The following is a 14,494-nucleotide window of genomic DNA, read 5'->3' as shown; positions in this document are numbered from 1 at the left end:
GATAACTATGCAGGACCAGAAAGCGTGTGCCTGCCTCAATTAGCCTGGCTAGCTAGTTCACTAGCTTCTCCCGGTTTGAAGCAGTCAAGACAGGCGATATTGGATGATAAATTACCTAGCTGTGGCGGCTACTAGTCGACCATAGTGTGAGTCGGCTTGGTTGGTTGCTGTCTCTCGTCCCTCCCTCCTCCTTGTTCCCGTGTCACTCACTCACACTAGACTACAAACACAGCACGGCCCCACGGCAACGGGCGTCACCTCTCTCTACTTCCTCTCCCTCGTGCTTTATCAGCTCCGGTTAATAAACTAGGCTTAAAAATGGACTTTTCTGCTACTTCCCTCACTCGGAACAGACAGGAAATGGTTTGGATCTAACCAGGTCTATAGGTAATGGCTCTAGTTTTCCTCGGATCCATTCGGGAACGGGTAAAAATTTATTTATGCACATTGGGTCGGATGGGAAAGCCCCAGGTCCATTCCGTAGGTCCATTCCCCAGGTCCATTCCGTAGGTCCATTCCGTAGGTCCATTCCGTAGGTCCATTCCCCAGGTCCATTCCGTAGGTCCATTCCGTAGGTCCATTCCCCAGCTCCATTCCCCAGGTCCATTCCGTAGTTCCATTCCGTAGGTCCATTCCGTAGGTCCATTCCCCAGGTCCATTCCCCAGGTCCATTCCGTAGGTCCATTCCGTAGGTCCATTCCCCAGGTCCATTCCGTAGGTCCATTCCCCAGGTCCATTCCGTAGGTCCATTCCGTAGGTCCATTCCGTAGGTCCATTCCCCAGGTCCATTCCATAGGTCCATTTCGTAACGGCTCCAACTCTTTGGACTCGCCTCTAATGCAGAGCGGCACCCGAATTAAAATTAAAACGTGTTTTTTTGTAGTTAATAAATCCAATGTGAAACGTGATAATTATCCTTAACTAGCGTTGAAAATGTCCTTCTTCTCTAATTACAAATCTCTCTCCCTAATTTCTGAATCACGCTTGTAACGTCATTAGGCTTCTAGACTACGCCTCAGGAGGAGGGGGAGGGGCAGGCATACACTAGAATACGGCAGACACTGGAATACGTTTCTGAGTGATAGAGGGAAGGTCCTCAGGAGGAGGGGGAGGGGCAGGCAGACACTGGAATATGTTTCTGAGTGATAGAGGGAGGGTCCTCAGGAGGAGGGGGAGGGGCAGGCAGACACTGGAATATGTTTCTGAGTGATGGAGGGAGGGGCTTCAGGAGGAGGGGGAGGGGCAGGCAGACACTGGAATATGTTTCTGAGTGATGGAGGGAGGGGCTTCAGGAGGAGGGGGAGGGGCAGGCAGACACTGGAATATGTTTCTGAGTGATAGAGGGAGGGACCTCAGGAGGAGGGGGAGGGGCAGGCAGACACTGGAATATGTTTCTGAGTGATGGAGGGAGGGGCTTCAGGAGGAGGGGGAGGGGCAGGCAGACACTAGAATATGTTTCTGAGTGATAGAGGGGCTTCAGGAGGAGGGGAGGGGCAGGCAGACACTGGAATACGTTTCTGAGTGATAGAGGGAGGGGCTTCAGGAGGAGGGGGAGGGGCAGGCAGACACTGGAATATGTTTCTGAGTGATAGAGGGAGGGGCTTCAGGAGGCGGGGGAGGGGCAGGCAGACACTGGAATATGTTTCTGAGTGATAGAGGGAGGGGCTTCAGGAGGAGGGGGAGGGGCAGGCAGACACTGGAATACGTTTCTGAGTGACAGGGGGAGGGGCTTCAGAAGGAGGGGGAGGGTCTTCACATAGCTTCTTTGTTGTGTTTTTTTTGTGGGAGAATAAAATCACACCGGTTCCCAAGCTTTTAAAACAACGGTTCTGTTTTGGCGCGTGTGTGTACTCACTATCCGCAGCATCCAGAGCAGTGTGGTGTTAGCGGTAGAGTAGAGGGAGCCGTAGTGGTGCGGTGGCGTTCCGTCCTCCTCCCAGGTATCATAGCGCTCTGCAGAGAACACCGCTCGCTTTGGGTGCAACGCACCGATTGGCTGCAGGGAATCACACACAATTTGGAACAAGAGCTGAAACTAACACAGAATCTGTTTCTATTGCATCTTACAGGTGAACAGCGGGCTAGCTGAGTAGAACACCTGGTTAGAGTAGAACACCTGGTTAGAGTAGAACACCTGGTTAGAGTAGAACACCTGTTTAGAGTAGAACACCTGGTTAGAGTAGAACACCTGGTTAGAGTAGAACACCTGGTTAGAGTAGAACACCTGTTTAGAGTAGAACACCTGGTTAGAGTAGAACACCTGGTTAGAGTAGAACACCTGGTTAGAGTAGAACACCTGGTTAGAGTAGAACACCTGGTTAGAGTAGAACACCTGGTTAGAGTAGAACACCTGTTTAGAGTAGAACACCTGGTTAGAGTAGAACACCTGGTTAGAGTAGAACACCTGGTTAGAGTAGAACACCTGGTTAGAGTAGAACACCTGTTTAGAGTAGAACACCTGGTTAGAGTAGAACACCTGTTTAGAGTAGAACACCTGTTTAGAGTAGAACACCTGGTTAGAGTAGAACACCTGGTTAGAGTAGAACACCTGTTTAGAGTAGAACACCTGGTTAGAGTAGAACACCTGGTTAGAGTAGAACACCTGTTTAGGAGAGGTGCTCGCTAGCAGAGTAGAACACCTGGTTAGGAGAGGTGCTGGCTAGCTGAGTAGAACACCTGGTTAGGAGAGGTGCTGGCTAGCAGAGTAGAACACCTGGTTAGGAGAGGTGCTGGCTAGCAGAGTAGAACACCTGGTTAGGAGAGGTGCTGGCTAGCAGAGTAGAATACCTGGTTAGGAGAGGTGCTGGCTAGCAGAGTAGAACACCTGTTTAGGAGAGGTGCTGGTTAGCTGAGTAGAACACCTGGTTAGGAGAGGTGCTGGCTAGCAGAGTAGAACACCTGGTTAGGAGAGGTGCTGGCTAGCAGAGTAGAATACCTGGTTAGGAGAGGTGCTGGCTAGCAGAGTAGAACACCTGTTTAGGAGAGGTGCTGGCTAGCTGAGTAGAACACCTGGTTAGGAGAGGTGCTGGCTAGCGGAGTAGAACACCTGTTTAGGAGAGGTGCTGGCTAGCTGAGTAGAACAACTGGTTAGGAGAGGTGCTGGCTAGCAGAGTAGAACACCTGGTTAGGAGAGGTGCTGGCTAGCAGAGTAGAACACCTGGTTAGGAGAGGTGCTGGCTAGCAGAGTAGAATACCTGGTTAGGAGAGGTGCTGGCTAGCAGAGTAGAACACCTGGTTAGGAGAGGTGCTAGCAGAGTAGAACACCTGGTTAGGAGAGGTGCTAGCAGAGTAGAACACCTGGTTAGGAGAGGTGCTGGCTAGCAGAGTAGAACACCTGGTTAGGAGAGGTGCTGGCTAGCAGAGTAGAACACCTGGTTAGGAGGGGTGCTGGCTAGCAGAGTAGAACACCTGTTTAGGAGAGGTGCTGGCTAGCAGAGTAGAACACCTGGTTAGGAGAGGTGCTGGCTAGCGGAGTAGAACACCTGGTTAGGAGAGGTGCTGGCTAGCAGAGTAGAACACCTGGTTAGGAGAGGTGCTAGCAGAGTAGAACACCTGGTTAGGAGAGGTGCTGGCTAGCAGAGTAGAACACCTGGTTAGGAGAGGTGCTGGCTAGCAGAGTAGAACACCTGGTTAGGAGGGGTGCTGGCTAGCAGAGTAGAACACCTGTTTAGGAGAGGTGCTGGCTAGCAGAGTAGAACACCTGGTTAGGAGAGGTGCTGGCTAGCAGAGTAGAACACCTGGTTAGGAGAGGTGCTGGCTAGCAGAGTAGAACACCTGGTTAGGAGAGGTGCTGGCTAGCAGAGTAGAACACCTGGTTAGGAGAGGTGCTGGCTAGCAGAGTAGAACACCTGGTTAGGAGAGGTGCTGGCTAGCAGAGTATAACACCTGGTTAGGAGAGGTGCTAGCAGAGTAGAACACCTGGTTAGGAGAGGTGCTGGCTAGCGGAGTAGAACACCTGGTTAGGAGAGGTGCTGGCTAGCAGAGTAGAACACCTGGTTAGGAGAGGTGCTAGCAGAGTAGAACACCTGGTTAGGAGAGGTGCTGGCTAGCAGAGTAGAACACCTGGTTAGGAGTTGTGCTAGCAGAGTAGAACACCTGGTTAGGAGAGGTGCTGGCTAGCAGAGTAGAACACCTGGTTAGGAGTTGTGCTAGCAGAGTAGAACACCTGGTTAGGAGAGGTGCTGGCTAGCGGAGTAGAACACCTGGTTAGGAGAGGTGCTGGCTAGGGGAGTAGAACACCTGGTTAGGAGAGGTGCTAGCAGAGTAGAACACCTGGTTAGGAGAGGTGCTGGCTAGCAGAGTAGAACACCTGGTTAGGAGAGGTGCTGGCTAGCAGAGTAGAACACCTGGTTAGGAGGGGTGCTGGCTAGCAGAGTAGAACACCTGTTTAGGAGAGGTGCTGGCTAGCAGAGTAGAACACCTGGTTAGGAGAGGTGCTGGCTAGCGGAGTAGAACACCTGGTTAGGAGAGGTGCTGGCTAGCAGAGTAGAACACCTGGTTAGGAGAGGTGCTGGCTAGCAGAGTAGATCACCTGGTTAGGAGAGGTGCTGGCTAGCAGAGTAGAACACCTGGTTAGGAGAGGTGCTGGCTAGCAGAGTAGAACACCTGGTTAGGAGAGGTGCTGGCTAGCAGAGTAGAACACCTGGTTAGGAGAGGTGCTGGCTAGCAGAGTAGAACACCTGGTTAGGAGAGGTGCTGGCTAGCAGAGTAGAACACCTGGTTAGGAGAGGTGCTAGCAGAGTAGAACACCTGGTTAGGAGAGGTGCTGGCTAGCGGAGTAGAACACCTGGTTAGGAGAGGTGCTGGCTAGCAGAGTAGAACACCTGGTTAGGAGAGGTGCTAGCAGAGTAGAACACCTGGTTAGGAGAGGTGCTGGCTAGCAGAGTAGAACACCTGGTTAGGAGTTGTGCTAGCAGAGTAGAACACCTGGTTAGAGTAGAACACCTGGTTAGGAGAGGTGCTGGCTCGCTGAAATATAACACTCAACTGAAAAAGGAGTGCTCAACACTCTAGGAGCTCAGATGCAATATTTGAAAGACAAGCTGTCTTCATCAGGGTATAATGACACACAATGCAGGTCACTAGTTTATAAAGGACTTACAGGTGTGACAACATGAATTAACATGCCTTCACATTACATGGCTCTGTCACACAGTACATATACAGGGCCGTGGCATCATAATTACTACACAAAAAGCTGTGATTTGCTGAGAGAAGCACCACACTTGGAGGTAAATACCTTGGATAGGTCTCGGAAGTTGCCGGGCAGAGTGAGGTCCAGCTCCTCTGACTCAAAGTTAGTGAGAACCCAGGGGAACACTGGGTACTGGTTCAGATCATTGTAGCTCCTCCCTGTGGGGGAAGAGAGAGAGGGAGGGAGGGAGGGAGGGAGAGAGGAAGAGGGAAAACAAAGAGGGAGGGAGGGAGGGAGGGAGGGAGGGAGGGAGGGAGGGAGGGAGGGAGAAAACACAGAGGGAGGGAGGGAGGGAGGGAGGGAGGGAGGGAGGGAGGGAGGGAGGGAGGGAGGGAGGGAGGGAGGGAGGGAGGGAGGGAGGGAGGGAGAGGGAAAACACAGAGGGAGGGAGGGAGAGAGGAAGAGGAAAAACACAGAGAGAGAGAGAGAGAGAGAGAGAGAGAGAGAGAGAGAGAGAGAGAGAGAGAAAGTAAATGCCCCTCTTCACAACAACGTACAGTAAGTCTAGAGGTAGGAGAAAGGCTGTAACAGAGTGTGATGATGATGATGATAATGATGAGGAGGGTACAAATGGTAGGTCTCTCTCTTTTCACCTGCGATGGTGTTGAGGAACATGAGGTACTCGAAGTTGGAGATCTCCCTCCTCTGCCAACGCTGGGTCATGTTGGACGACTTAAACAGCTGACGAGGGGTCGCCAAGGAGATACGCCTGGAGGAGAGGTACACACACGCACGCAGACACACACACACACACACACGGTTAAAGATGGATTGTAGATGCTACCAATAAACTTTGATGAGATGTGTGTGTGTGTGTGTGTGTGTGTTCCTGTGAGTGCATGTGCTATTAACCCCACCTGGCCTGAGGAAGTCCGTAGCTGGTTCCTACTCCCACCCTGGGTAGACTGTAGACGACCCTCTTCACTGTAGCCTGGTCCGGGAAGTTGAACATCACAGACGCTGGGGGGGATTACATCACAGGATATGAGCACGAGAACACAGGAAGTCTGGAAACACTGTCCATTCACGACAGAAAGGTATAGAGTGCAGCACAGGAGACTCAGATCCGGCAAGCCAGGTGGACTGATAAGTCAGGTGTGTCGGCTACACAGGTGAGTTAGTTGAAGGTGGTGTCAGCTACACAGGTGAGTTAGTTAAAGGTGGTGTCAGCTACACAGGTGAGTTAGTTAAAGATGGTGTCAGCTACACAGGTGAGTTAGTTAAAGATGGTGTCAGCTATACAGGTGAGCTAGTTAAAGATGGTGTCAGCTACACAGGTGAGTTAGTTAAAGCTGGTGTCAGCTACACAGGTGAGTTAGTTAAAGATGGTGTCAGCTACACAGGTGAGTTAGTTAAAGATGGTGTCAGCTACACAGGTGAGTTAGTTAAAGATGGTGTCAGCTACACAGGTGAGTTAGTTAAAGATGGTGTCAGCTACACAGGTGAGTTAGTTAAAGATGGTGTCAGCTACACAGGTGAGTTAGTTAAAGATGGAGTCAGCTACACAGGTGAGTTAGTTAAAGATGGTGTCAGCTACACAGGTGAGTTAGTTAAAGATGGTGTCAGCTACACAGGTGAGTTAGTTAAAGGTGGTGTCAGCTACACAGGTGAGTTAGTTAAAGATGGTGTCAGCTACACAGGTGAGTTAGTTAAAGGTGGTGTCAGCTACACAGGTGAGTTAGTTAAAGATGGTGTCAGCTACACAGGTGAGTTAGTTAAAGGTGGTGTCAGCTACACAGGTGAGTTAGTTAAAGATGGTGTCAGCTACACAGGTGAGTTAGTTAAAGGTGGTGTCAGCTAAACAGGTGAGTTAGTTAAAGATGGTGTCAGCTACACAGGTGAGTTAGTTAAAGATGGTGTCAGCTACACAGGTGAGTTAGTTAAAGATGGTGTCAGCTACACAGGTGAGTTAGTTAAAGGTGGTGTCAGCTACACAGGTGAGTTAGTTAAAGATGGTGTCAGCTACACAGGTGAGTTAGTTAAAGGTGGTGTCAGCTACACAGGTGAGACAGCTGAGACAGGTATATAAAGGTGTACTGTACAGCTGGTATATAAAGGTAGTATACTAGTTAGATATAGGTAGATATAGGTATCGTACTGCGGTTGGCCATGAAGACCTCCAGACCAGTGTTCTGGAGAAGGTATCTTCTGGAGAAGACAGCTCTGATCTCACTGAACATCCACTTGCCATGTAGACCCTCGGAGTACGCCAGGACCTACACACACACACACACACACACGCACGCGCACGCAGGCAGGCACAGATACACAGAGTGAGGATGAGTTATGTAATTGCATTAACCATGGTGTGTATCTCACTGTTACCATGGTGTGTATCTCACTGTTACCATGGTGTGGATCTCACTGTTACCATGGTGTGGATCTCACTGTTACCATGGTGTGGATCTCACTGTTACCATGGTGTCGATCTCACTGTTACCATGGTGTCGATCTCACTGTTACCTCTGTGTGGATCTCACTGTTACCATGGTGTCAATCTCACTGTTACCATAGTGTCAATCTCACTGTTACCATGGTGTGTATCTCACTGTTACTATGGTGTCAATCTCACTGCTACCATAGTGTCAATCTCAATGTTACCATGGTGTGTATCTCACTGTTACTATGATGTTGATCTCACTGTTACCATTGTGTTGATCTCACTTTTACCATGGTGTTGATCCTTCTGTTACCATGGTGTTGATCCTTCTGTTACCATTGTGTTGATCTCACTTTTACCATGGTGTGCATCTCACTGTTACCATGGTGTCAATCTCACTGTTACCATGTTGTGGATCTCACTGTTACCATGGTGTGGATCCTTCTGTTATCATGGTGTCAATCTCACTGTTACCATGGTGTGTATCTCACTGTTACCATTGTGTTGATCTCACTTTTACCATGGTGTGCATCTCACTGTTACCATGGTGTCAATCTCACTGTTACCATGGTGTGGATCTCACTGTTACCATGGTGTGGATCCTTCTGTTATCATGGTGTCAATCTCACTGTTACCATGGTGTGGATTATTCTGTTATCATGGTGTCAATCTCACTGTTACCATGGTGTGTATCTCACTGTTACCATTGTGTTGATCTCACTTTTACCATGGTGTGGATCTCACTGTTACCATGGTGTCGATCTCACTGTTACCATGGTGTCGATCTCACTGTTACCATGGTGTCAATCTCACTGTTACCATGGTGTGTATCTCACTGTTAATATGATGTCGATCTCACTTTTACCATGGTGTCAATCTCACTGTTACCATGGTGTGTATCTCACTGTTACTATGATGTGTATCTCACTGTTACCATGGTGTCAATCTCACTGTTACCATGGTGTGTATCTCACTGTTACCATGGTGTCGATCTCACTGTTACCATGGTGTTGATCTCACTGTTACCATGGTGTCAATCTCACTGTTACCATGGTGTCAATCTCACTGTTACCATGGTGTGGATCTCACTGTTACTATGATGTGGATCTCACTGTTACCATGGTGTGGATCCTTCTGTTATCATGGTGTCAATCTCACTGTTACCATGGTGTGGATTATTCTGTTATCATGGTGTCAATCTCACTGTTACCATGGTGTGTATCTCACTGTTACCATTGTGTTGATCTCACTTTTACCATGGTGTGGATCTCACTGTTACCATGGTGTCGATCTCACTGTTACCATGGTGTCGATCTCACTGTTACCATGGTGTCAATCTCACTGTTACCATGGTGTGTATCTCACTGTTAATATGATGTCGATCTCACTTTTACCATGGTGTCAATCTCACTGTTACCATGGTGTGTATCTCACTGTTACTATGATGTGTATCTCACTGTTACCATGGTGTCAATCTCACTGTTACCATGGTGTGTATCTCACTGTTACCATGGTGTCGATCTCACTGTTACCATGGTGTTGATCTCACTGTTACCATGGTGTCAATCTCACTGTTACCATGGTGTCAATCTCACTGTTACCATGGTGTGGATCTCACTGTTACTATGATGTGTATCTCACTGTTACCATGGTGTGGATCTCACTGTTACCATGGTGTCGATCTCACTTTTACCATGGTGTGGATCTCACTGTTACCATGGTGTCGATCTCACTGTTACCATGGTGTTGATCTCACTGTTACCATGGTGTGCATCTCACTGTTACCATTGTGTTGATCTCACTTTTACCATGGTGTTGATCTCACTTTTACCATGGTGTGCATCTCACTGTTACCATGGTGTTGATCCTTCTGTTACCATGGTGTCAATCTCTCTGTTACCATGGTGTTTATCTCATTGTTACCATTGTGTTGATCTCACTTTTACCATGGTGTGCATCTCACTGTTACCATGGTGTGGATCCCTCTGTTACCATGGTGTCAATCTCACTGTTACCATGGTGTGGATCTAACTTTTACCATGGTGTGGATCTCACTGTTACCATGGTGTCGATCTCACTGTTACCATGGTGTCAATCTCACTGTTACCATGGTGTCAATCTCACTGTTACCATGGTGTGGATCTCACTGTTACCATGGTGTGGATCTCACTGTTACCATGGTGTGGATCTCACTGTTACCATGGTGTGGAGCTCACTGTTACCATGGTGTGGATCTCACTGTTACCGTGGTGTTGATCTCACTGTTACCATGGTGTTGATCTCACTGTTACCATGGTGTCAATCTCACTGTTACCATGGTGTTGATCTCACTGTTACCATGGTGTTGATCTCACTGTTACCATGGTGTTGATCTCACTGTTACCATGGTGCTGATCTCATTGTTACCATGGTGTCGATCTCACTGTTACCATGGTGTTGATCTCACTGTTACCATAGTGTCAATCTCACTGTTACCATGGTGTTGATCTCACTGTTACTATGGTGTCAATCTCACTGTTACCATAGTGTCAATCTCACTGTTACCATGGTGTGTATCTCACTGTTACTAAGATGTTGCTCTCACTGTTACCATGGTGTCAATCTCACTGTTGCCATGGTGTGTATCTCACTGTTACTATGATGTTGATCTCACTGTTACCATTGTGTTGATCTCACTTTTACCATGGTGTTGATCCTTCTGTTACCATGGTGTTGATCCTTCTGTTACCATTGTGTTGATCTCACTTTTACCATGGTGTGCATCTCACTGTTACCATGGTGTCAATCTCACTGTTACCATGGTGTGGATCTCACTGTTACCATGGTGTGGATCCTTCTGTTATCATGGTGTCAATCTCACTGTTACCATGGTGTGGATTCTTCTGTTATCATGGTGTCAATCTCACTTTTACCATGGTGTGGATCTCACTGTTACCATGGTGTGGATCTCACTGTTACCATGGTGTGGATCTCACTGTTACCGTGGTGTTGATCTCACTGTTACCATGGTGTTGATCTCACTGTTACCATGGTGTCAATCTCACTGTTACCATGGTGTTGATCTCACTGTTACCATGGTGTTGATCTCACTGTTACCATGGTGTTGATCTCACTGTTACCATGGTGCTGATCTCATTGTTACCATGGTGTCGATCTCACTGTTACCATGGTGTTGATCTCACTGTTACCATAGTGTCAATCTCACTGTTACCATGGTGTTGATCTCACTGTTACTATGGTGTCAATCTCACTGTTACCATAGTGTCAATCTCACTGTTACCATGGTGTGTATCTCACTGTTACTAAGATGTTGATCTCACTGTTACCATGGTGTCAATCTCACTGTTGCCATGGTGTGTATCTCACTGTTACTATGATGTTGATCTCACTGTTACCATTGTGTTGATCTCACTTTTACCATGGTGTTGATCCTTCTGTTACCATGGTGTTGATCCTTCTGTTACCATTGTGTTGATCTCACTTTTACCATGGTGTGCATCTCACTGTTACCATGGTGTCAATCTCACTGTTACCATGGTGTGGATCTCACTGTTACCATGGTGTGGATCCTTCTGTTATCATGGTGTCAATCTCACTGTTACCACGGTGTGGATCCTTCTGTTATCATGGTGTCAATCTCACTGTTACCATGGTGTGGATTCTTCTGTTATCATGGTGTCAATCTCAGTTTTACCATGGTGTGGATCTCACTGTTACCATGGTGTCGATCTCACTGTTACCATGGTGTCGATCTCACTGTTACCATGGTGTCGATCTCACTGTTACCATGGTGTCAATCTCACTGTTACCATGGTGTCAATCTCACTGTTACCATGGTGTCAATCTCACTGTTACCATGGTGTGTATCTCACTGTTACTATGATGTGTATCTCACTGTTACCATGGTGTCAATCTCACTGTTACCATGGTGTGTATCTCACTGTTACCATGGTGTCGATCTAACTGTTACCATGGTGTGGATCTCACTGTTACCATGGTGTCGATCTCACTGTTACCACGGTGTCGATCTCACTTTTACCATGGTGTGGATCTCACTGTTACCATGGTGTCGATCTCACTGTTACCATGGTGTCGATCTCACTGTTACCATGGTGTTGATCTCACTGTTACCATGGTGTGCATCTCACTGTTACCATTGTGTTGATCTCACTTTTACCATGGTGTTGATCTCACTTTTACCATGGTGTGCATCTCACTGTTACCATGGTGTTGATCCTTCTGTTACCATGGTGTCAATCTCACTGTTACCATGGTGTTTATCTCATTGTTACCATTGTGTTGATCTCACTGTTACCATGGTGTGGATCTCACTGTTACCATGGTGTCGTTCTCACTGTTACCATGGTGTGGATCTCACTGTTACCATGGTGTTTATCTCACTGTTACCATTGTGTCAATCTCACTGTTACCATGGTGTCAATCTCACTGTTACCATGGTGTCAATCTCACTGTTACCATGGTGTCAATCTCACTGTTACCATGGTGTCAATCTCACAGTTACCATGGTGTCAATCTCACTGTTACCATGGTGTCAATCGCACTGTTACCATGGTGTCAATCTCACTGTTACCATGGTGTCAATCCCACTGTTACCATGGTGTCAATCTCAATGTTACCATGTTGTGTATCTCACTGTTACTATGATGTGTATCTCACTGTTACCATGGTGTCAATCTCATTGTTACCATGGTGTGTATCTCACTGTTACCATGGTGTCGATCTCACTGTTACCATGGTGTTGATCTCACTGTTACCACGGTGTCGATCTCACTTTTACCATGGTGTGGATCTCACTGTTACCATGGTGTGGATCTCACTGTTACCATGGTGTGGATCTCACTGTTACCATGGTGTGGATCTCACTGTTACCATGGTGTAGATCTCACTGTTACCATGGTGTCGATCTCACTGTTACCATGGTGTCGATCTCACTGTTACCATGGTGTCAATCTCACTGTTACCATGGTGTCAATCTCACAGTTACCATGGTGTCAATCTCACTGTTACCATGGTGTCAATCTCACTGTTACCATGGTGTCAATCTCACTGTTACCATGGTGTCAATCCCACTGTTACCATGGTGTCAATCTCAATGTTACCATGGTGTGTATCTCACTGTTACTATGATGTGTATCTCACTGTTACCATGGTGTCAATCTCATTGTTACCATGGTGTGTATCTCACTGTTACTATGATGTGTATCTCACTGTTACCATGGTGTCAATCTCATTGTTACCATGGTGTGTATCTCACTGTTACCATGGTGTCGATCTCACTGTTACCATGGTGTTGATCTCACTGTTACCATGGTGTCGATCTCACTGTTACCACGGTGTCGATCTCACTTTTACCATGGTGTGGATCTCACTGTTACCATGGTGTCGATCTCACTGTTACCATGGTGTCAATCTCACTGTTACCATGGTGTCAATCTCACTGTTACCATGGTGTCAATCTCACTGTTACCATGGTGTCAATCTCACTGTTACCATGGTGTCAATCTCACTGTTACCATGGTGTCAATCTCACTGTTACCATGGTGTCAATCCCATTGTTACCTTGGTGTGGATCTTCTTGAAGCTCGGGTCGTCCTCGTCCACCTCAAAGTAGATCTCAGTGGTGGTGATGGAGAGAGTCCCATGGACCACCACTACTGGAGATACCAGCTGGGCTGGAGTACTGAGCACCACAGGGCCTAGCACAGACAGACGCACAGACAGACGCACAGACAGACGCACAGACAGACAGGCAGACAGACGCACAGACAGACAGGCAGACAGACAGACAGGTAGACAGACAGGCAGACAGACAGGCAGACAGGCAGGCAGGCAGACAGGCAGACAGGCAGACAGACATACATACATACATACATACAGAGGTAAGTCAGTTCTACACATCGGTGATGGATGAGGTAACTTTCCTCATTACTACATAAGGTAGAGTTCTGAGCAGCTGGGAAAAAGAGCTATCAAAATCCAATCAATTATTATGTGAATTACAACAGATACCGACTGGGGTTTCTGATTCTATCAGATAAAAAACAAAGTTGCGCCCCTGTCGGCACCAGTCAAAAGTTTGGACAGACCTTTTGTGCAAAGCTGTCATCAAGGCAAAGGGTGGCTACTTTGAAGAATCTCAAATATAAAATATATTTTGATTCGTTTAACACTTTTTAAAAAATTACTACATGATTCATGTGTGTTTTTTCATATTTTCACTATTATTCTACAATGTATAAAATAGTACAAATAAAGAAAAACCCTTGAATGAGTCGATGTGTCCAAACCTTTCATTGGTCACCAATATTAATAATAATAATACAAATGTAAATCCTCATAATATCCTCATTACATTACATACACCATAATAAACCTTTGTTATTGACCAAATACTTATTTTCCACTATCATTTGCAAATAAATTCATTAAAAATCCTAAAATGTGATTTTCTGGATTTTTTTTCTTCTAAATTTTGTCTGTCATAGTTGAATTGTACCTATGATGAAAATTACAGGCCTCTCATCTTTTTAAGTGGGAGAACTTGCACAATTGGTGGCTGACTAAATACTTTTTTGCCCCACTGTACACTCCTTCTAAAACATACGTGACCATTTCCATGTACTTTTTAAATCGGCGTTAAACAACATTAATGTTTGGTGAATGGAACCGGCGATTGGTGGCAACCCAGTGACATTCAGCGCTGCTACAACCCAAAGAGGAACACGGAGCTCCGACACAAGTATGAACAAAGGAAAGGGTTTAGAGAACGAACCTAACAGATTTGCTTGTGAGTTTTACGACGATTCTGTGCACCGAAACAACTCAGGTTGGTTAGAGACAGGAAAATAACCGGCCTTTGTGTGGAACAGAAAATACCATCAACCTTTTCCTCCCGAACT

The 14,494-nt window shown here is 46.9% G+C and overlaps 1 pseudogene; it reads right to left on the bottom strand.

The window, feature by feature from the left end:
• LOC109881527 (neurobeachin-like) overlaps positions 1-14,494 on the bottom strand; it is a 266,536-nt pseudogene that overhangs the window by 30,971 nt on the left and 221,071 nt on the right.

The sequence above is a fragment of the Oncorhynchus kisutch genome, linkage group LG28 (genome assembly GCF_002021735.2).
Source record: "Oncorhynchus kisutch isolate 150728-3 linkage group LG28, Okis_V2, whole genome shotgun sequence".
NCBI lineage: Eukaryota > Metazoa > Chordata > Actinopteri > Salmoniformes > Salmonidae > Oncorhynchus > Oncorhynchus kisutch.
Note: the sequence above shows the minus strand (reverse complement) of the source record. Positions and strands in the feature narration are given on the sequence as shown.